The sequence below is a fragment of the Tursiops truncatus genome, chromosome 1 (genome assembly GCF_011762595.2).
Source record: "Tursiops truncatus isolate mTurTru1 chromosome 1, mTurTru1.mat.Y, whole genome shotgun sequence".
Taxonomy (NCBI): Eukaryota; Metazoa; Chordata; class Mammalia; order Artiodactyla; family Delphinidae; genus Tursiops; species Tursiops truncatus.
The window spans coordinates 10602559-10626104 of NC_047034.1; the positions used below are offsets into that span (position 1 = coordinate 10602559).

Consider the following 23546-nt stretch of genomic DNA (forward strand, 5'->3'; position numbering starts at 1 on the left):
GATACAGGAAGGCTAGAAGTGTTTTAGTGGGAGGGAGGTCCTTCCTCCAGCTGGAATAAGGCTCACCAAAGACTTTTCTAGGAGAGCAAGCTTTTGCTGTGAAGAAGTCACCTAGCATGTTTCAAAATGATTACAACTCCCCTGCTCCTATCAGAGATATGAGGGGATCATCTTCAGATCTTCACCATGGGAAACGCAGTGGACGTCCAAGAGATAATGTCTACTAGTGTGTTGCCTTTGCCTAAGACTGTGCCACTTAGGAGTTCCTTATTCTCATGCTAGTACACACTCAGCCTCTAGAAGTTTGTCTACATTACTGTTTTGGTCTTCCTAGAAATTTATGGCTCTTGCTCTGGTTAAGAATATCTTGGTTGTGATTTTCCATATGCACCTAAGTCTCCAGATTTGATTGGCAGTTTCCCCAGCCGCCTCTGTCTTCTAATTGGCCCAAGGAAAGTTGCTGATTTTTTTAATTTGTCCATCTTTTTGTTGTAAGGGTGTGAGTGATTGCTTTCAAAGTTTTTACATTTTTCAGCTGAAAGTTTAATCCTCCACCTCTGTAGAATAAATAGATAAATACCATCATCTCGGACTTAACCCTTTTTTAAAACTACGAGATTATTTTGTCTTCACCCCTCCGCTCTCATCCCCATTCTGAACTGGCATATGATGAGTATTCAAAAATGTTGCTTGGAAATTTGATTGAGTGAATGACAATGATTAAATGACAATTTTGAAAATAAAAATTATTTTACAGTAAGAAAAGAATGACTTAAAATATTAATCTAGGAAGTGTTGGGTGTCACTTGCTCAATGTCCAAGCTCAGATAAGACCTCTATCTCTCAGCCCATATTATGAATTCAGTACATTGCATTTTACCAGTCCAACTTGTAACAGAAAGTATAGTAGAAATGGCCAAGTTAAAGACTTTAACAAAAGCCTTAAGATTCAGAATTTACTTAAGCTGCACACGCTATCGTTGTCCCGGTTGATTCCAGGACTTTTAGTATTTCTCAGGTGAGTCAAGTCCTCCCAAACAGTGTGGCAGCCCATCCTCTAAAACAAATACCTACAAGGAAGAAAAGAGAAGTGATGCAAAAGTGAGGCTGCACATAGAAGAGTTTTATTTATGTAGAAACTCATACTTCCAGAACCATTATTTAATTATGTGTCCTTTGTTTTCCCTTTAGACCCTTGACCCATATATGAGAAATTCCTTCTTTGTGTTACAATATGGCAAAAAGTTAAAACTTAGTGTATCCAGCTAATATCCTGTGTCTTCCAAACAACACCACATGCAGTTAGAAAGCAAACATGTTCTTGAGTCCTAATTAGATTCTGGAATTCTTTTTCCATGCTTCTTCAGTGATTTTCAACCCTGACAAAAATTCTCCCATGTCTAGTCCTTTAAACTTTCTGTTTCCTCTACCTAGTGTGACATTCCCTATAAACATGGTTCTTCACTCCTTCACTTTCTATTTAAATACCAACTTATTAAAAAAGACATTATCAATCATTTTGTAAAATAGTATCATACTTATACAAAATCATTAATATACTATAATAGTGCTTTCCCCATTATATTTTTCAATATAATTCTTCTTATCATCTGACAAACTGCATGTTTATTTATTCTAGGGTACACAAAAAAAGAAGAGTTTCCATTTTCCATTTGGAAAGAAAAAATAAATTTACCTCTCTGGCAGTATTGTTTGGGACATTTTCACAAATCAGGAGCATACTCCACTTTCTCCACTTAGTAACCTTCTTTTTTGGTTTACAGAGACTACTACTTCTGGCCAGGTTTTCTGCATCAGCTATGCAAGAAAACATAAGGAATTTTATTCTAGTTGTCTGTCATTTATAAATAAATAATCTAGTTAACTCACAATTTAGAAATATGTTTAAAGATTCTAATTTAGTAAGATTCACAAAAAGACATTCATGTTGATTTTGCTTCTGATTTTTGCAAATATGGATGTTCTTGCAAATATTTTTTGATGGATGCTCCTTTGGTGTAGCTAACCTGTGGGTTCCATGTGAGAAACAGAGTATTACATTGTCTTAGTTTATCTTTCTTTATTTCTTGCTTTTTTCTTTGGTATGACTATATATCATTTCCAAAATTGTTTTTAAATTCTGTGCATGTTGTTATAACTTGCATTTTACTTTTCCAAACTTCTCATAGTCTAGTTTTATGTGGGTGTGCTTGAATACAGTGTACAGTTTCCTGAAGTCTCATATAAATCCCAAGTCTTCTGATTGTTGCACTTGAATTTCAATGAACTGATGCCAAAAAGAAACAGAGCTGTGATATATATGACTTTTCAGTATAAATTTTCTTCTTTTACCAATAAATGCCTATTTTAATATCTGGCATTTATACCCAGTGTGGCTGTTTGGATTATATTTTTCTAATACCCACAAATCAGTTGTCTGCATTGCCATAGTGACACTTATCCCCTGAACATTGTCCTTGTGAGAAATGAGTGTAGACTACACTGACTGGCTTTGGTTTTTACAATATTTTTTTTCATTTTAGTCTCTGCCACTGAAGGACATAATGACCTATCAACCCTAAATGGAAAAAAAAAAAATGGAGGCAAAAGAGGGCCACAGGGTGGAACAAATTAGTTTTTGGATCTTGATTTCAATTTTACTGTATGTCAGGACAATTATAAGGCCATTATCTAAAGGAACTTTCTCCAGTGACACAGAAAAAAAAAAACCAAAACAAGTCAGAGTGTCAGAGAGCAGAGGAAACTTATGGCCAAAAAGTAAATAATTTACCAAATACTTTTGACCAAGGACACTAATTTTCAACACCATTGTCCTTGACACAGAGAGCACGTAACTAAAAATGAATGAAAAGCTTTCCTGTAATGCGGACTAGAGTAGAATACTACCTCTAAGGTAATTTCATAGTGAAAATAATAAAGCAATAAGCACAGCGGTTGGTAGATTAGAGATTGTGGGAATATGCACTCAAAGGAAAGCCTTCTTATCTAAATGAAGAGAAATGAGGGAACAGCACTGCAGACAGACATTCCCAGTGTAACCAGATCTGGTTTGACTCAGCTTATTTTCCCCATCACTGAAAAGGGGCAGCTATGCCATCAATCATAGTCAGATCATTTTTTCTCTGTTAAATAGACAACATGTCAGGTAGGTAACTAAATGTGTGTTATGCTCCAACAGTGTCACTTAGGAGCAGAATCAACATTGAGTGTGACTGTCACAATACAACATTTCCTTACAAAGATGGTAGCAGCTCCAAATAAATCTCTGAGGGCAATTTCCCAACAGCCATTCAGTGAAGTCAATGTCAGTTGAACTTTAGCAGAATGGAAAATGTCACTTCAACAAAAAAGTCAACCGGAGTGAAATAGTTTCCCTAGTACCTTATTTACTCAAATAAAATAGTTAAGAGAGGGTACTCTGCATTGTTTAGATTAGAAGATCAGAATTATTAAATCCATACTTTAAACCTAAAACTAAGCTATTAAACAAGATAATTATATCTTAAAAGCAAATGGTTTTACAGATTAGTATGGAGTGCAAACTGTGTTATACTGGAGAGACATTTCCAGGAAGGGGTTCACATTAAGGTAGGTTTTGTTGCCTAGAAATACATGAGAAATGGCAGTTCAATATTATCACCAAACTTGGGGCTAGAGCATCTTCTCCATTACAGTTCTAAGTGAGACAGCTTCAGATTCTCTCAGATATCCTTACTTGAATTAGTGGATGGTATCCTATAGCTCTTGAGTGTACTTTGTAGTCTTTGGAAACTATAAATATTTCAAGAACTTTTTGATTTCTATGGGGAAAATGACATTTTGGTATTGAATATATTATCAAAAGATATTTGCTTTGGGGAAGATATGATGCAAGGAGGTTAAAATCTTTAAAGGAAACTATATGATACATTCAAGGCATTCAGCAAAGTTTCAAAAATAATGGATCGAAAGCACTACCATATCAATTAATTAAATAATAATAATAACCTAAGGTGACCACTAACTGGGTGCTCCAGTTAGTGGCAGGGCAAATTGAATCTGATGGTATTATTCAAATGTTTTATCTAAGCTTCTAAGCAGCAAGTTTTATTCTGACTGATAAGACAGAACCTAACGTAAGGGACATATTTATTTCTCTTGATCTCTAGATCACCTTCTCTCTCTCTCTCTCTCTCTATGTGTGTGTGTGTGTGTGTGTGTGTGTGTGTGTGTGTGTGTGTGTGTGTGTGTGTGTGTGTCTTTTCCTCTCTCTCTCCAGAGAGAAGGAGAGAAAAGACAGGACATTGGAGAAAACAATTAACACACACTCCCTATAACTATTATAATCTTCTGTCTATATAACCATCCTTCTACCTACCAACCTATTTATCATCTATTTGTTGAAAACCATCTGTTTCCTTTCTTCTGTAGGTTAATTTGTAAATGATTTTACCAACGAATATTTCAATTTAAAATATCTAGATGGTGGCTTCCCTGGTGGCGCAGTGGTTGAGAGTCCACCTGCCGATGCACGGGACACAGGTTCGTGCCCCGGTCTGGGAAGATCCCACATGCCGCGGAGCGGCTGGGCCCGTGAGCCATGGCCGCTAAGCCCGTGCGTCCAGAGTCTGTGCTCCGCAACGGGAGAGGCCACAACAGTGAGAGGCCCATGTAACGCAAAAAAAAAACCTTGAAACAAATGATAATGGAAACAGGACGGCCCAAAATCTATGGGATGCAGCAAAAGCAGTTCTGAGAGGGAAGTTTATAGCAATACAATCCTACCTTAAGAAACAAGAAACATCTCAAATAAACTACCTAACCTTACACCTAAAGCAATTAGAGAAAGAAGAACAAAAAACCCCAAAGTTCGCATAAGGAAAGAAATCATAAAGATCAGATCAGAAATAAATGAAAAAGAAATAAAGGAAACTATAGCAAAGATCAATAAAACTAAAAGCTGGTTCTTTGAGAAGGTAAACAAAATGGAAGAAATGGACAAATTCTTAGAAATGCATAGCCTTCTGAGACTGAACCAGGAAGAAATTAGAAAATAGGAACAGACTAATCACAAGCACTGAAATTGAAACTGTGATTAAAAATCTTCCAACAAACAGAAGTCCAGGACCAGATGGCTTCACAGGCGAATTCTATCAAACATTTAGGAAAGAGCTAACACCCATCCTTCTCAAATTCTTCCAAAATATAGCAGAGGGAGGAACACTCCCAAATTCATTCTACGAGGCCACCATCACCCTGATACCAAAACCAGTCAAAGATGTCACAAAGCAAGAAAACTGCAGGCCAATATCACTGATGAACATAGATGCAATAATCCTCAACAAAATACGAGCAAACAGAATCCAACAGCACATTAAAAGGATCATACACCATGATCAAGTGGGGTTTATCCCAAGAGTGCAAGGATTCTTAAATTATGCAAATCAATCAGTGTGACACACCATATTAACAAATTGAAGGAGAAAAACCATTTGATCATCTCAATAGATGCAGAGAAAGTTTTCGACAAAATTCAACACCCATTTATGATAAAAACCCTCCAGAATGTAAGCATAGAGGGAATTTTCCTCCACATAATAAAGGCCATATATGACAAACGCACAGCCAACATCGTCCTCAATGGTGAAAACCTGAAACCATTTCCACTAAGATCAGGAACAAGACAAGGTTGCCCACTCTCACCACTCTTATTCAACATAGTTTTGGAAGTTTTAGCCACAGCAATCAGAGAAGAAAAACAAAATTCATTCATTTATTTTGTTTTACTGGAAATAAAGTTGAGTTACAATATTGTATTAGTTTCAGGTATAAATTATAGTGATTCAGTACTTTTGCAGGTTATAATTCATTATAGGTTATTAAAATATAATGGCTATGACTCCCTGTGCTATACAGTGTATCCTTGTTACATACCTATTTTATACATTGTAGTTTGTATCTGTTAATCCCATACCCCTAATTTGTCCCTCCTTCCTTCCCTCTCCGTTTTGGTAACAACAAGTTTGCTTTCTGTATCTGAGTCTGTTTCTATTCTGCATATACATTCATTGTGTGTGTGTGTGTGTGTGTGTGTATGTGTATATATATTTAGATTCCACATATAAGTGATATCATACAATTTTTTCTTTCTCTATCTGACTTACTTCACAGAGCATAATATTCTTTAGGTCCATCCACATTGCTGCAAATGGTAGAACTTCATTCTTTTGGTAGCTGAGTAATATTCCTCTGTGTGCGTGTGTGTGTGCACTTTCTGTAGGAACAGTACAAATTAGACTTTAGTAACAAAGTATATGATTTTCAGACACTACTCCTTCAGGTTGTTAGAAGATCCCAAATAGAATATTATTTTATTTGGTTATTTTAAAGTGATCTATTGAACATTTATCTGACACAATGTTCATATAATTATCATAATCATCAAAATTATATATATAGTGAGTTTTTATTCTGCTATGCATTGATACTTCTAATATACTTCCAATATCTTCCTTACCTTTCACAGGTAAATTTTTAGGCAAGAATTAGAAAGGAAAAATAGAGGTACTGAAGTCATTTCTTTAATCAGAGAAGGAATGCTTATTTTAGAATAATATAGAAAGAAAATATTCAAAAAATTATAGGAAACATATTATCCCTCCTACCCAATGACAGCCATTATGGCCATAATAATGCAAAAGATTATTTAATAAATGAGCTCACAAAATAGGTTTTCAAAACTAATTCTCAGTCAAAATTTACTTTTTTTTTTTAATAAATTTATTTTATTTATTTTTGGCTGCACTGGGTTTTCTTTGCTGCGTGTGGGATTTCTCTAGTTGTGGTGAGCGGGGACTACTCTTCATTGCAGTTCGCGGGTTTCTCATTGTGGTGGCTTCTCTTGTTACGGAGCATGGGCTCTAGGCGCATGGGCTTCAGTAGTTGTGGCGCACAGGCTCAGTAGTTGTGGCTCATGGGCTCTAGAGTGCAGGCTCAGTAGTTGTGGCGCACGGGCTTAGTTGTTCCACAGCATGTGGGATCTTCCCGGACCAGGGCTCGAACCCATGTCCCCTGCCTTGGCAGGCAGATTCTTAACCCCTGTGCCACCAGGGAAGTCCCAAATTTTGCTTTCAATCAGTATATATCTACAACTTAAATTTCAATAGATCCCTTGCGTATTTATAAGAGTTTTTTCTCTAATAATATTGCCTAACAGACTTCTAAATTCAGTAGGTTACAGGCATAAATATTTCATTTTTGCACCCAGGTTTGTGGACCATTTGATCTTGAGCTAGGCTCGACTCTAGGCTATAGGTCAGGTCTGGTTATATCTGTTCCTCATATCTCCTCATTGTAGAGCCCAGTTGGAGAAGTGGCCACCCTTTAAGTTTTTCTCATAGTATCTTGAAGTTAATCAAGAAGGGGAAGAGAAACATGAATTGCCTTTTAAATCTCTGCTCAGAGTGGACACAGTGTCACTCCTAAATTCATCCCTTTAATTCAAATGATTGTTATGTCCAAGTCCAACATCAATCAGGTGTGGACCTGTATTCTGACCCATAGAGTAGTGGTGGGGAGAACATTCATTTAAAGATCTAAAATATATAACATTATATGGTTTACACAACTTGGTTTTGTTAATGGATATTAAGGATTTTTCTGCTTTCTCATTCCTATAAACAGATAAATATTTCTGTATATCCTTATTTCTTGAAGGTAAGTTGCTTAAATATGAGCACTCATGCTTTCATGGATAGTAGCAGTGTAGGTACCCACGGCCATGGGCATACCACCTGTTTCTGTGAACAAACTTTTATTGAGACACACCCACATCCATTCATCTCTGTATTATCTGTGGCTGCTTTTGTGTCATAACAGCAGAATTAAGTGGTTGTGAGTGACAGAAACCAGATGCCTGCAAACCTGAGATGTTTACCATCTAGTCCTTTAGGGAAAGAATTGTTGACTCTAATGTCAACAATTGCAAGAGATGCTTGCAACTGCCCCTCCCATCTCTGCCCTTCCCATCTCTGTGCTGCTTTTTCCTTTAAAGAAGATGAATCTGTTTCAACTTTCCTTGAATTTCCCTCTGAGCTCCCTTAACTAGTAAAATATGGTGGAAGTGACAATTTGACAGTGGGCATTAGAAAAGATTGACAGTTTCTGTTTTCACTCTCTTAGATTTCTGACACGTAAAGACTTCTTGGTTATTCTATTGTGAGACCATTTGGAGTAGAAGCCAGGTGTTTTAGCTAACAGCCAATTCTAGGTGATCTCGCAGATGAATACAAACATATGAGTGACCCCAGCCTGCAATATGTGCAGCAGAAAAACTGCCCAGTTGAGACGAGCTAACCCAAAGAAATATGGAAAATAGTAAATCGTTATTGTTTTAAGCCACTAAGTGTTGATATTCACCAGTATGTAACTGATGCATAAATTACTCCATAGAATTGAAGTGTTGCCATAAAAAATTCTGAAACATTGACTTTGGCTTTACAGCTTGGCAATAAGCAGAGGCTAGAAAGCAGTGGGTCGACTTGGAGAAAACTGGAGAAGCAGTGCAGTAAATGTTTCTGGAGGTTCGGGGAAAAGTGACCATTTATAGATAATGTTCCATACTAGTCAAACCCTTCTGAATGCTCCTTGATATTTCCTAGTCGTAAACTAGCTTTTTAAACCTTCTTCTGTCCTTGCTTCTCTTGCATTTCTGGAATGTTTTATTTTAAAATTGGTTAAAATAAAGAGATTTGAATTTGCTTCAAAACTGATGGTAATTTTTATTTTCCTAAATGTTCTTGGTTATGATAGACTGGTTCTTTCCTATTTAAAATCAAAGTCTACCAGTTCTATGATCTCAACTCTCAGTGCTATGGAACTTTTTCTTCATCGTGTTATTTGTTTAATAAAGCTACTCAATGTAGGGTCATTTTTCTTAATGAAATTATGTTTGACTAAGCTGCAGATTCAGATATGACCACGTGACTATTTCTGGTCTTATTCCAAGACCCTGGCAAACAATGGAAGAACGCTTCTAGCTGGGGTGGGAGGATTGTCAGTCTGTCAGCTGGTTTATTATTTTCTTCCAGAGGGTGGTGGGTTGTTCTTGCCTGAAGCCTCCCAGGGTAGTGAATTTCAAATTCTAAAATGCTGCTTTGGTGAAGGGATTCCAATGGAAATGCTCCAAATATCCCAGTAAGTTTATACGTATTTCTTCAAATGAAGTCCTACCGTTGGGTTTGCTCCAGCATCTGTCTTACTTATATGTGATATGATGATTTTGTACCGTTATGACTTAGCTAAGATTGAATTACATTTCTCAGAAGTTCCCTTTTTTGCGTAGTTCTAGGTTAGCATGGTCCACGAGAAATATTTGCATGAAATTTAAAAGAAGGTGAAGTTGCAACCATTACATTTTCAAGGTCGATATTGGATGCCAGGCACTGCTGTAACTTGCACACATTGTCATGGAACTGCAGCCTTGCCTGGCAGGCTTGGGACAGCAGCTGGCCCCTCAGCTTTCCCAGCTGTCACAGATCTCCTGCTTTAGCTTCCTTGATCCTTAAGTCAGAAGCATGAGGAGCTCCATGTAAAGGGTGCCAGCTCCTTCTGCTGGTGCCACATACATAGTCAAGGTTAGAGGCAGGGAGAGAATGATATGGATTCCATTGTGTTCTCATGGGTGCCTCATACTTACTTTCTTCACATCCACATTTTCATTTCATGACTTCTACTGACCTATAGAGACATCAGGCCCAGCATCAGACCCAGATGTAACAATCTTCAATAGAATTATTTAACAGCTTCCACAATCGCCTAAAGTGTAATCACTACTTCTATTGAGTCTCTTCTTCCCTATCATAATCATTCTGCTTCCTTGATCAAACTTATACTGGGAGGCATATACCACAACGATTAAGAGTGCAGACTTTAGGATTCAACTCTCTGAGTTCGTATTTGAAGCTCAGCCTCTTCCTGATCCTGTCTGTGGGATAGTTCTTTACCCTCTCTATGCCTCAATTTTTGCATTGGGAAAGGGGGATGACAAACATTACAGCCATAGGGCCTGTTGCATCAGTTAATATGTTTAAGTACTTAAAATGCCAATTAAATACAGTGAATGTTATTGTTATTTACTTTTCATGAAGCTATATTGTTTCAGGAAGGAGCGATATGAACTCATCCTTGCTGCTTTCATTTAATTTGTTGACATTTTCCTAATGTTCGTGTAATATAAATGTGTCAAAATCCTCACTTCCAAATCCAATGAATATTATGTCCTATAATTTCATATTCAGTTATTTATTTTTATTAGCTTTTGGGAGAGAGAGATAAGCAGTTGAGCTAAATTAGTTATCTATCCCCAAATCAGAAAACCTGCTCTTTCTCTAGTAGGCATTCAACATGTTTTTGAATAAATTAATCAATTATTTTGTTTAAAACTTTGTAATAATTAATTTATATTAACATTTCCATTTTCTATTTAAGAAAAATTATGGAACTATTAAAAAATCCTTGTTCAAAGATAAAGTTTAATGATCATTACTCACTGTCTTAAGTGACAAAAGAATCTGCTGTGTTTGTTTACATCTGTATGTCATTCTCTATGCCTTTGAAATGACTTGAGCGCACTTCAAATTCTGTAGCACAGATACGAAAGGCACAGAGCTTGTGAATACTGCTTCTGAAATCAAGAAGGATAATTATATTCTTATTTCTAGCCTGAAGATATCTCTAGAAGCTCAGTTTACTAAATTAAACATACATTTCCAGGATCTAATTGTAGAGGTAGCTACAAGCCATTCCAAGCCAACTGATCAGCTAGGCAAGATTCCAGTTCTTTTTTAGTCAGAAAAAATGCATTTAATTTCAAATATTTGTTAATATTGAATAGTAAAGTCTAATATACATTATGCCTGTCTTAACTGTATATAAAGGAAGTTTCTTATCAGTTTATTGAACAGCCTTCATCAGTTATTTCCAGGAACAGTTGTCCTCATGTAAGACAGTAATAATGCCCTAGCTGACAGATTAATTACTGGTGAGGATGGGTCAATAACTTAATATACCACTCTATGGAAGAGGAAAGTAAAGCTTAGTGGTTTAATGGTTAGATTACTGTTGCAGCGTATGCTGTTTTGGTTTTCTCCAGTGAGGAAGGAAACCTGAGGATAAAGTTTTCTCACATGGCAAAGCAGAGTGGAAGAATCACCTCTACACAGAGCTGCCACTCTGATGACAACATTGGCCCCTGAACCACTTGGTCTGGAGCCAGCCTTCCTTTGTATTCTTTAGGAGATTCAAAGTTCCTTTCTCAATTTTTATTTGAAATATATTGTGCCTGTTTTTATCTTGTTTTACCAGTTTGAGTGAGTTTTCTTCTTATTTGCTGTGGTAGGCAGAATAATGGCCCCATAAAGATATTAGGTTCCAATCTCTGTTACCTATAAATACATCATAAGGAAAAAAGAGCTTTGAAAATATGATTAAATCAAGGATCTTGAGATGGAAAGATTATTTTAGATTATCCATGCAGGTCCTAAATGCAATCACAATGTCCTATGACAGGCAGAGGGAATTAAATAGAAGAGAAAGTAATGTGAAAACAGAGACAGAAATTAAAATGATACACCCAGAAGCCAAGATTGCATGCAGCCAACAGAACCTGGAAGAGGCAGGGACTGGATTGTCCCCTAGAGCCTTCAGAGAGAGTGTGGGCCTGCAGACACCCTGATTTTGGCCCAGTGATACTGATTTCAGATGTCTGGCATCCAGAACTCTGAGGCACTAGATTTCTGTTTGTGATAATTTGTTACAAAATTTGTGCTAATTTATATGGCAGCCACAAGAATACAATACAAATAAATTATTTCTAATTAATATAGAGCCAAGAATCAAACATAGGTCTGTCTAATACCAAGGACTTGGTTCCACAATTCATCAGTCAAAAGATATAGAATACAGACAACAGGGACAAATACTGTTTAAAATGGTTCTTTCTATCTATCTATCTATCTATCTATCTATATCTACCTATCTGTCATCTCTATTTATCTACCATAATCTATCTATACATTTATATACATATAATACATATAAAATATAATGTTTATATATATATATTTTTTTAAGAAATTTCTTTGTTTCTGATAAAGAGTTCCATCTAGTTTTTTGTTTTGTTTTGTTTGATTTTTAATACAAAAGAAATATTTAGGGCTTCCCTGGTGATGCAGTGGTTGAGAGTCCGCCTGCTGATGCAGGGGACACGGGTTTGTGCCCCGGTCCGGGAAGATCCCACATGCCGCAGAGCGACTAGGCCCGTGAGCCATGGCCGCTGAGCCTGCGCATCCGGAGCCTGTGCTCCACAACGGGAGAGGCCGCAACAGTGAGAGGCCCGTGTACCTCAAAAAAAAAGAAAAAGAAAAAGAAAAGAAATATCTAAAGGCAAGAAGTTTTCTGCCTCGGCCTCACAATAATTTAGTTTTGTCTATAAGCTATTCTGATGTCCTGCCATTGTCCTTTTAGGATTTAAATCTTCTGTTTTATTCCATCTTATCTTTGTTTCTCAGTGTTCAAATTATAGTTTTGACTTAACATCAAAATTTGCAGCTCTCCAAATCCCTAAGAGATCAAAAGAGTTCTGTGTTTGTTTACATCTCATTATTGGCTCTCCTATACACCATTCTTTTTTTTTTTTCATACACCATTCTTGATGCTTCGGAACGTGCTTGAAGCATACTTCAAATTCTGCAGCACAAATATGAATTTGAATACATTTACATGGAAAAGAGGAGCAAAATTCAGCACCATTTCATTTCATTAAAATACATGCACAAACACTGATTTTGGATGAATTTTCATTAGCGTTTTTAGCACCTATTAGTTATATTTTTATAAAAAGTTGGGATAGATAGCTAACATACTGAATTGAAACAGTAAATTTTTGGTAAAGTTTTTCTAACTTATATATCATATAAAATACAGTGAAAACATGTTAAAACACTTCTTATTTGGTTTGGGGGAAAATAAAATACCAAACTGTTTCACAAAATGAAAGTCCTCTGGTTATAATAAGGGGTGTATTTTATGTTCTTATTATTTTTTTTTCAAGAAGCTAAAATGTGCTATGTTTGTTCATTAAAAATGACAGTTTTAAATTTCGGAAATAATTTCTAAAATGTGGCATGTAATCATTCCTGCCATACTGGCCTCTTTCAGGTTCCAGTTTCTTGAATATAATAAACACATCCTCTTCAGAACACTTGCAGTTGCTGTTCTCTTTATCTCAACCCCCCTCCCCCAAGCTTGCCCCTCATTGCCTTCTTCATTTATAAAAATGTCATTTTTCCCACAAAGGCCTTCTCTGAACAACCTGCCTACAATACTCTTTATTACACTGTCTCCTTATTTCTTTCTTTTTTTTTTTTTTTTTTGCGGTACGCGGGCCTCTCACTGCTGTGGCCTCTCCCGCCGCGGAGCACAGGCTCCGGACGCGCAGGCTCAGCGGCCATGGCTCACAGGCCCAGCCGCCCCGCAGCACGTGGGATCCTCCCGGACCGGGGCGCGAACCCGTGTCCCCTGCATCGGCAGGCGGACTCTCAACCACTGCGCCACCAGGGAAGCCCTCCTTATTTCTGTTTTATATATTTTTTCTGCTTACCGTCTAACACATTATATATTTGTTATGTTTCTACAGCCCATCTGCTTCTCTCCTCCACCCACCCATCCTTCCCTCTTCGCGTGAACCATACAGGCTGCCCTTCAGGCAAAGAGTCAGCTGTTTTGTATACTGTTGTGTCCCTAGAACTTAAAGCATAACTGGGACGAACTGGGGGCTTCATCATTTTTGTTCTATCAATTAAATAACGGCTACTTTAGAAAATATATTTATATTTAAATATTTTAACATGAATGTATGTGTAAAGATCCAGACAGCAAATTTACTCACGTCCATCAAGTTATTAGATTTTCATATCATGTATGGTGTTGGGGTGGCCTGAGGTCCTGCCCAGTAGTTTCAACCTCCATCCTCCTCAGTGAAAAACACCCACCTTAAATTTATATTTATCCTTCTATGTATGTTTTTATGAGTTTAATACATATTTCTGCATCCATACAATATATAGTACCCTCTTGCATGTTTTTCAATGTTATAGAAATAGCATCATGGTGCATATGTCATTGCGTTCTTCCCTCTACTTGCATTTTCCCTTAAAGGTTTTTAGACTTTATCAGATTGTTTTTGAAAGTGGTTATACTGGTTTATAACACTATCCGTTTCTGTTGTTTTCCATCCTGTTATTATCGAATTTTAATGTTGCCTACGTAATAGCATTAAATGCTTTTTAAATTTACATTTCTCTGATTACTATTACTATTCTGAGGTGAACCTTTATGTTATCGTTTTATTTACATTTTTTCTTCCAAGATATAGTTCTAAATCAGCTATATGCATTGATCATTTATTTTTATTTTTTTGAATTGAAGTATAGTTGATTTACAGTGTTGTGTTAGTTTTAGGTATACAGCAAAGTGATTCAGTTATATATAACGTTCTCTTTCAGATTCTTTTCCATTATAGGTTATTACAAGATATTGAATATAGTTCCCTGTGCTATACAGTAGGTACTTGTTGTTTATTTTATGTATAGTGGTATATATCTGTTAATCCCAAACTCCTAATTTATCCATCTCTCCCACTTCCCCTTTGGTAATCATAAGTTTATCTTCTGTGTCTGCAGGTCTATTTCTGTTTTGTAAATAAGTTCATTTGTATCTTTTTTTAGACATAAGTGATATTATATACTTGTCCTCTCTGTCTGACTAACTTCACTTAGTATGATAATCTCTAGGTCCATCCATCTTGCTGCAAATGGCATTATTTCATTCTTTTTTTTTATAGCTGAGTAATATTCCATTGTGTCTGTGTATATGTATGTTTATATATATATATATATCACATATATATATCACATGTTCTTTATCCATTCATCTCTCAATGGACATTTAATTTCCTTCCATGTCTTGGCTATTGTAAATAGTGCTGCTGTGAGCATTGGGGTGCATGTATCTTTTCAAATTAGAGTTTTCTCCTGACATATGACTGGGTTTGCAGGATCACACAGTAGCTCTATTTTTAGGTTTTTAAGGAACCATCATACTGTTCTCCATAGTGGCTGTACCAATTTGTATTCCCACCAACAGTGTAAGAGGATTCCTTTTTCTCCACACCCTCTGCTGCATTTATTATTTGTAGACTTTTTGATGATAGCCACTCTGATCAGAGTACAGTGATAGCTCATTGTATTTTTGATTTATATTTCTCTAATAATTAGCGATGTTGAGCATGTTTTCATGTTCCTGTTGGCCATCTGTATGTCTTCTTTAGAGAAATCTCTATTTAGATCTGCTCATTTTTGATTGTGTTGTTTGCTTTTTTAATATTGGGCTATAAGGGCTGTTTGTATATTTTGGAAATTAATCCACTGTCAGTCTTATCATATGCAAATATTTTCTCCCATTCTCATTTGTTTATTTTTGCTTTTATTTCCATTACTCAGGGGATGAATCCAAAAAAAATATTGCTGCAGTTTATGTCAAGGAGTGTTCTGCCTGTGTTTTCTTCTAGGAGTTTTATAGTATCAGGTCTTACATTTAGGTCTCTAATCCATTTTGAGTTTATTTTTGTATATGGCGTTAGAGAATGTTCTAATTTCATTCTTTTACACATAGCTGTCCAGTTTTCCCAGCACCGCTTATTGAAGAGACTGTCTTTTCTCCATTGTATATTCTTGCCTCCTTTGTCATAGATTAATTAACCATAAATGAGTGGGTTTCTATGTTGTTCCATTGATCTATGTGTCTGTTTTTTTTGCCAGTACCATACTGTTTTGATTACTGTAGCTTAGTATTACAGTCTGAAGTCAGGGAGCCTGATTTCTCCAGATCCATTCTTCTTTATCTAGATTGTTTTGACTCTTCAGGGTCTTTTGTGTTTCCATACACATTTTAAAATTTTTTGTGCTAGTTCTGTGAAAAATGCCATTGGTAATTTTATAGGGATTACGCTGAATCTGTAGATTGCCTTGGGTAATTAGGTCATTTTAACAATACTCATTCTTCTAATCCAAGAAAATTGTATATCTTTCCATCTGTTTGTGTCATCATCAATTTCTTTCATTAGTATCATATAATTTTCATAGTACCGGTCTTTTGCCTCCTCAGGTAGGCTTATTCCTAGGTATTTTATTCTTCTTGATGCAATGGTAAATGGGATTTTTTTCTTAATTTCTCTTTCTGATATATTGTTGTTAGTGTATAAAAATGCAACAGATTTCTGTATATTAATTTTGTATCCTGAAACTTTACCGAATTCATTGATGAACTCTAGTAGTTTTCTGGTAGCATTTTTAGGATTTTCTAAGTATAGTATCATGTCATTGCAAACAGGGACAGTTTTAGTTCTTCCTTTCCAAGTTGGATTAATTTTATTTCTTTTTCTTCTCTGATTGCTCTGTCTATGACTTCCAAAACCATATTGAATAAAAGTGACGAGAGTGGGCATACTTGTCTTCTTCCTAATCTTAGAGGGAATGCTTGTTTTGGTCATTTTTAAGAGATCTTTTATATTCTGGGTAATCCTTTGCTGGTGGTAAATATTGTAAACTGCTGCTCTGGAATTGCGTCTTGTGTTTTAATTTTGTTTACAGTAGCTTTTGTTATGCTGGATAATTTGTTACTGTAAATATATTAAATTTGGGGTTTTTTTCTTGGTTTTTTTTTGATATGCCTAAGAAATCCTTGCTTATTTCACAGTCAAAAGATATTCTCATATAATTGTTTCTAATTTTAGTTTTTCTTCTTAGTTTCTTCAGTATAACTGCAATGTATAGTCAGGTTTGGTGTGAAGTAGGAAGCGAACTTTTTTTTTCTTTTTTTAATATAGACAACTAGTTCTCTCAGCACAACTTAATGATTTAAGGAATAGTCCCAAATGACCTACTGATTTGTAATGCTGCTTTGGAAATGAATCAAATGTCCATATATGTGTAAATCTGTTTCAGGGTAATTAATTTTTTCCAATGGTTGAATTATGTATCTCTCTGTTAGTATTACTAGACTTAAATGTTATGACTTTATAATATTCTTTAATGGATCAAATTCTACCATCTTCTCCTCCATCTCAAAAATTATCCTGGCTATTTTTTTCCCTTATTCTTTCATGTGGCTTTTAAAAGTTTTGTGAAGGTCCATTTACTTTGAATTCATATTAAATGTTTACCTAAAATCTTTATAATACTAAGAATTATATTCCATAATAACAAGGTATGTCTTTTGTGTATTTAAAAATATTTTGATAAAGTAATATAATTTTCCTCATAGACTTTTCATCAACTTTTAAACTTTAGGTTTATACTAAAATGATAAAGTCAAAATTAAAGAAACTGGATTAATCCAGAATATCTGTGTCCAAATCTTAGCAGTACCACTTTATGTTTAACCTTGAAAAAATTAACATCACTGAAAAATTGACTACTCATTTATAAAATCAAAATAATAAATGCATCTACTCCTAGCTTTGTTGTAATAATTAAATGAGTTAATAATTGTAAATTGCTTAGAATATCACTTACCACATAGCAAGCACTCAACAATTATTAACTATTATATGTCCATGTTGACATTCAGATGTCCACCACTCCAACCTCTATAAATGCCCATTTTTCTGCAAGATGTCTCCACGTGCAACAACCAAAGTGGCTTAGGACTCTATTCCTATGATAAGGCTGGTGTCATTGTGATTAGTCAGTGCCCAGTTAGAATGTTAAGGATTTGAGTCTTCTGTTGCTATTGTGAATAATCTTTGAATATTAAAGGATGTATCATGACACCATAGATTATTTTATGCTGATCTTTAAGCAACTAACAGTTGAAATTTTATCTTATTAATTACTAAACTCCATCTATATATATATTCACAGATTTTTATGACAAAATTTTGTATTTTCAAATAAGGACAGTTTAACTTTCTTTATTGGTTCATATATCGCTATTCAACTATGCATTTATTTTCATCTGAATGGATTAACTACAATTCCTAGTATAGTATTTAATCAGAAGAATTCTAGGGAGAATTTTTGGTTTTTTCCTGACTTCATTTGGGGTGGTTAATTGATATATTTTAAGTAGGTTTTGATAAGTTCACTTATATATATTTTTAAAGAATTTTTTTTTGATGTGGACCATTTTTAAAGTCTTTATTGAATTTGTTAATATATTGCTTCTGTTTTATGTTTTGGTTTTTTGGCCACGAGGCATGTGTGATCTTAGCTCACCAACCAGGGATCGAACCCTCACCCCCTGTACTGGAAGGTGAAGTCTTAACCACTGGACCACCAGGAAGTCCCATGTTCACTTATATTTTTAAGTGAATTTTCTTTTCATGATTGAAAATTCAGTTTAATTAAATGTTTTCATTGGCATCTATAGACTCACTCATGTAATTTTCTTCTATTTTCTTTTAATATGTTATATCAAGCCATCCTTGCATTACTTAATTCTTTCTGTATAAACATATGCACATACTGCTGAATTCAACTTTCACATAGATTTTTTTGAGACTTTTATATCTATATTCATTAGTGAGTGTTAATGGGTTTTTTTTTTGTTGTTTTTGTATAATGGTTTCATTTGCATTGTGAGAAAAGTCAATCAGCTTTTCCTTTTTTTCTGCCTCAAAAATTGTGTGCATGATGTTGTGCTTAAGACAACAACCAGGCATTTATATAGTTCTATTGATCAGAGCCAGGTTTGGTTAATCTTATCTGGGCTTGCTTATGCATCTGCAATCAGATGAAATACTGGCTACAGTTTGGCTGGGACAGGATGGCTTCAACTGGGGAAACTTGGCTCTGCTAGTGTTTCTCATATTTCACCAGGAGGCTAACATGAGAATATTCTCATAGCAAAGGCAGAGGAGCAGCAGAAGAAATAAAAGTATGCAAATGCTTTTTTAAAGATGCTACCTGAATTCAATTTGTCTTGTCCCACTGGCCAAAGCAAGTCACATGACCCAGACAGAGTCAATGTGTGAAGTCATTACCAAAACACATAGATAAATAAAATTATGATAATTTGGTTAAAATCCACTCATAAGTTAAAAGTATAAGACATAAAATATGTGAACATAGGATCATGATCAGGATGCTATAGCTCTGATACAAGTAATGAAGAATAGATGATTTATTTAAGCCATATGATCAAAATAATTATAAAGGTACTAATGTTCATGGACACAAGAAGCTAATTCAATTCTATATTTATAAATATTTTTAAATGATAAAAGTCATAGTAGATATCATATAAATTAGGAGATTTATTACAATAAGATGCCTTTCCTTTAAAGAGAATTAGCAAAACATTTCTTCAAAAATGAGATTTTGGTGTTGTAATAGTGCCATAGGAGTGGGGGATGGTGGAAAATTAATTCCAATTGAGTGATCCTGGGAAGAAAATAGGAATTGAAGGTGACATTGAGAGATGGTGTGTCACATCTTGAAAGTCATCTATCTGGTACACATCAATCTCATATTCTTTAAGATAAGAATCACAATTTGATTCAGAGTGAGCATATTCTGAAAAAAAGAAAAAGAACACTTTGTAGTATTCCTGTCTCTGTGGGTGCCTGTGCATGACCTAGTCTGACCTAATTCTTACCTAAGTCTTACTTAATTGTAAGTGGAAGTGGACGTCCACAATGCTGAGGCTTCAAGTAGCTACTGATTTTCAGTTAAAAAGTTACCAACAATTACATTTACAAAAGCACCAAAAACACTTAGTATTAAACTTAACAAAAATAGCAAACCTATTCAATGGGGAATGAAAAGTCTTTGCAACAAATGAAGCTGAAATAACTGGATAAATTTAGAAAAAAAAATGCACTGCAATCTCTACATTATACCATTCACAAAAATTAATTCAAGATATACATAAACATAAAGCTGAAAGTATAAGATTTCCAGAAGAAAATATAGAATATTTTTGCAACCTGAATGCAGGCAAAGACTTTATGAAAAAAACACTAAAGTATTAACCATATTCAATAAATAATTAAGTATGATAAATTGAAATTTAACAGAATTCCCACCTATTAGTGTGTGTATCAGATTGATAGATTAGATGGATATAGATATTAGAGATATGTATCCAAAATATATAATTAACCTTAATAATAAATAAATATAAAAGTTGGCAAAAAACTTTGGACAGACACTTCACAATAAAGATACACAGATAGCCAATCAACACATGAAAACTTGCTCAGCCCCTTATAGTCATCAGGGAAATATGAATTAAAACTATAATGATACACCATTACCTTCATCAAAGAATGACTAAAATTACAAAGATTGAAACATTAACAATTGTAGAGGATGAGGGATAACTGACATTCTCATACATTCCTGATGGGACTTAAAGAAAAGTAATAAATTAGTAAGTAGGCCACTAAGATAAAGGGCATCATAGTGGCCATTATGGAAAAAATTCAGAGGACTAGAAACCTATTTCTTAGTGATGTGCACTACAAAACGTGTCATAAAATCAATTAATGACTTGCTCAGTGATCAAAATAAAATCTAAGTTCTAACCATGACCCATAATGTCTTTGGCAGATGAATCCCCATTTGACTAGCCTCATCTCCTATTACTCTTTCCTTAATTTATTGTATTTTAGCCACACTTATCTCTGTTATTTCCTTACACACATTATTTTTTTCCCTGACTCAAGGTATCTTACAATATATTCTCTATTTAATGCTCTTTTCCCAGATCTCCTTATGGCTTAATTTCTGATTTTATTTATCTCTCTCCTTAAATTTCACCTTTACAGAAACAACTTTCCTGACATTCATTCTTTATCATATGATAGACTAATTATTCTCCATAAACATAATCACCACTCTTATCTATTATATAATCTATTTTATATTATCTGTCACACCTTACTAGAACATGAGCTGCATGAGAGATTGTATCTCTTTTGTTCACTGCTGTATTTCCAATGACTAGAGTGGTGCCTGGCACATATTAATCACCTATCAAGTGATTTTTGAAGAAAGGGATAAATGGTAATTAAAAATTTTGCATCTGGGGGAGTTGTTCTACTAAAACATATGGTTAAGGCTTTGTAACCATCAATATCTGTATTTTTAAGATCATTTTGCACATCTGATTTAAATACAAGATTTGCCTTTCTACATAATCCACAATATGGCCAAAGTAAATTATTAAGAAATAGCATCTGTACCATTTGTACTGATGTTAAAAAAAATCATGAATATTCACATATTTTACCAAGGTCCTTAATTATCCTTAACAGGCGTTTTCAACACAAAAACACTTTTCCATCACATATTAGGAATTTTATGGCTACCTATACACTAGTAAACATTTGGAGAAACTGATTACCACAGGGCATGCATGGTTGTAGCTCTTGGAGCTTTATTTGAGATCTAATTGTATTCAGAATTGTCAAAAAACAAATGGCCTCTGATTAAATTTAGGCCAATATTCCAGAGACATACTACTTCTTAATTAGAAAAAGAAAAATAATGCACACTTAAGAAATTATGTTCTATTTACACATTGGAATTTGTAACATTTCCACTTATAGAACAGTTTAGAATATTACGAGTATGGCATTTGATATATCGATAGCTATACATATAGATATCTCTTACTTGAAAGGAATAGAAGGTGACTTCTGCTGATTAATATGAAAAATTAATTAAAGAAATATCCAGTAGCCACAGAAATTTGAAAAGAAATGAAAAAGCAGGCCCAAGAATGGGATCCTGTATGTTGACATAGAAGCTTTGGAAAGATCCTGGTGAAACTGGGGACAATCAGCCTTTAAATTCTGATGAATCTTCTCTGTCACTGGAAGAGGGCCCTGCATCCCCATCTACAGAAGTGGGTTCCCTATCCTCAGTGGTATTGACCTTTTTACCCACAGTACATGTTTCTTTACACTTGTGTCTGGGGGGCCAGACTGTATTGGTCTCCCCTGAGGCAGATGCCATGCAAGACACTGCTGATTCTTCTCTTAACCCAGGGCCAGCACTCTGTTTTGCTTCTAGACCTATAGCTAGACACAAGTCACTGCAGGTCCCTAAATTTGAGGTACAATGTGAGACCCATGAGTAGTAGTTCTTCAAAAGAACTACTAGAATTTTCTAATTTATACAGACAAAAAGCAGAGAACATGTGTGGGAATGGATAATAAGGGTATGGGATAATGGTGTTAGAAATATACAGTTGGACAGTAATTAATAATACAGGCTCACTAAACAAAGATTCTGGGTTCAGTGTTGCAGCTCAGGGGGTCAGAAAGGGCTCTAACTGTTTGTTTGGTTGCTTGGCTGAAACAAGGACCAAAATGTGGCCCACAGTGAGCGAGTTGGAAACACCCAACCCATCTTGGCTGAATGGAGAGGAAGGAATCCAGAGGCTTAGGGAGACTGGAATTTCAGAGTGTATTTGTCACTTCAGACCTACTCACTCCTACTGAGATGGTCCAGAAGACATAGCTTTTACTCGTACTGCTGGGGGAGCCCTGGCGTCCTTGAAGAGCTCTGTGATTGTTCTTCTCTGTATGCCAGTCCAGGCAATGGGAACTGCAGTCACTGGATAGGGAAACCTAAAACAGTGGGAGTAGCTGGGTACCTGGGCGGTGGGGGCCAAGTGGTGGCACTCAACTGCCAAAGGTCAGCTGGGCGTGGTTGCAGTGGTAGAACTGTCAAACAGCAATCAGATGAATCTCATTCATGCAGATCTATGGCATTGACTTGTTGATTCTGGTGTTCCTAGAAGTTGTTGCATCTGGGCCTCCCTACAACTGAAAATGAGGCCCAGGGCCTAGTGGACCTCTTTGGCCTTTGGAGGCAATAGAGTCCTCATTTGGGTGTGTAACATCTGTGACACTACAGACCCCTTTTGGAACATCCCTGAAGGACATGGTGAAGGGAAATCATCTCAGTGAGCAGAACTTGAAGCAGTGCACTTGATTGTTCACTTTGTTCTGCAGGAGAAATGGCCAGAGATGTGATTATACACTGATTCATGGGCTGTGGCCAATGGAATGACTGACATGCCAGGGATTTGAAAGGAACATGATTGAAAAATTGGTGACAAAGAAATTTAGGGAAAAGTTATGTAGATAAGCAACTCTGAATGGGCAAAAATATGAAGATATTTGTGTTTAATGTGAATGCTCAACAGACGGTGACCTCAGCAGAATATTTTAATGATCAAGTATATAGGTTGACCAGTTCTGTGGTACCAGTCACTTCCCACAGTCTCCCTTGTCATTGTCGAAAGGGCTCCCGAACAAGGTGGCACTGGTAGCAGGGAGGGAGGTTATTCATGAGCTCAACAACATGGACTTCATTAAGGCTGACCTGGCTGCAGCCATCACTGTGTACCCAGCCTGCCAGCAGCAGAGACCAGTTCTGAGCCCTCATACAGAACCAACCACTGGCATGATT

At 35.7% G+C, this 23546-nt stretch overlaps 1 long non-coding RNA gene across 3 annotated transcripts; it reads right to left on the reverse strand.

Annotated features, from left to right (window-relative positions):
* Positions 1-949: 949 nt before the first annotated feature.
* On the reverse strand, positions 950-17740 carry LOC141278969 (uncharacterized). Of its 3 annotated transcripts, XR_012332503.1 has the most exons (4): positions 17634-17705; positions 6165-6274; positions 1697-1818; positions 950-1070 (listed from the first exon to the last, which is right to left on the reverse strand). It is a non-coding gene; the product is annotated as an uncharacterized lncRNA (long non-coding RNA). The 3 variants fall into 3 exon arrangements; XR_012332508.1 differs by lacking the exon at positions 6165-6274 and having other exon boundaries at positions 17634-17740; XR_012332511.1 differs by lacking the exons at positions 6165-6274; positions 17634-17705 and adding an exon at positions 10551-10585.
* Between the last annotated feature and the right edge of the window lie 5806 nt (positions 17741-23546).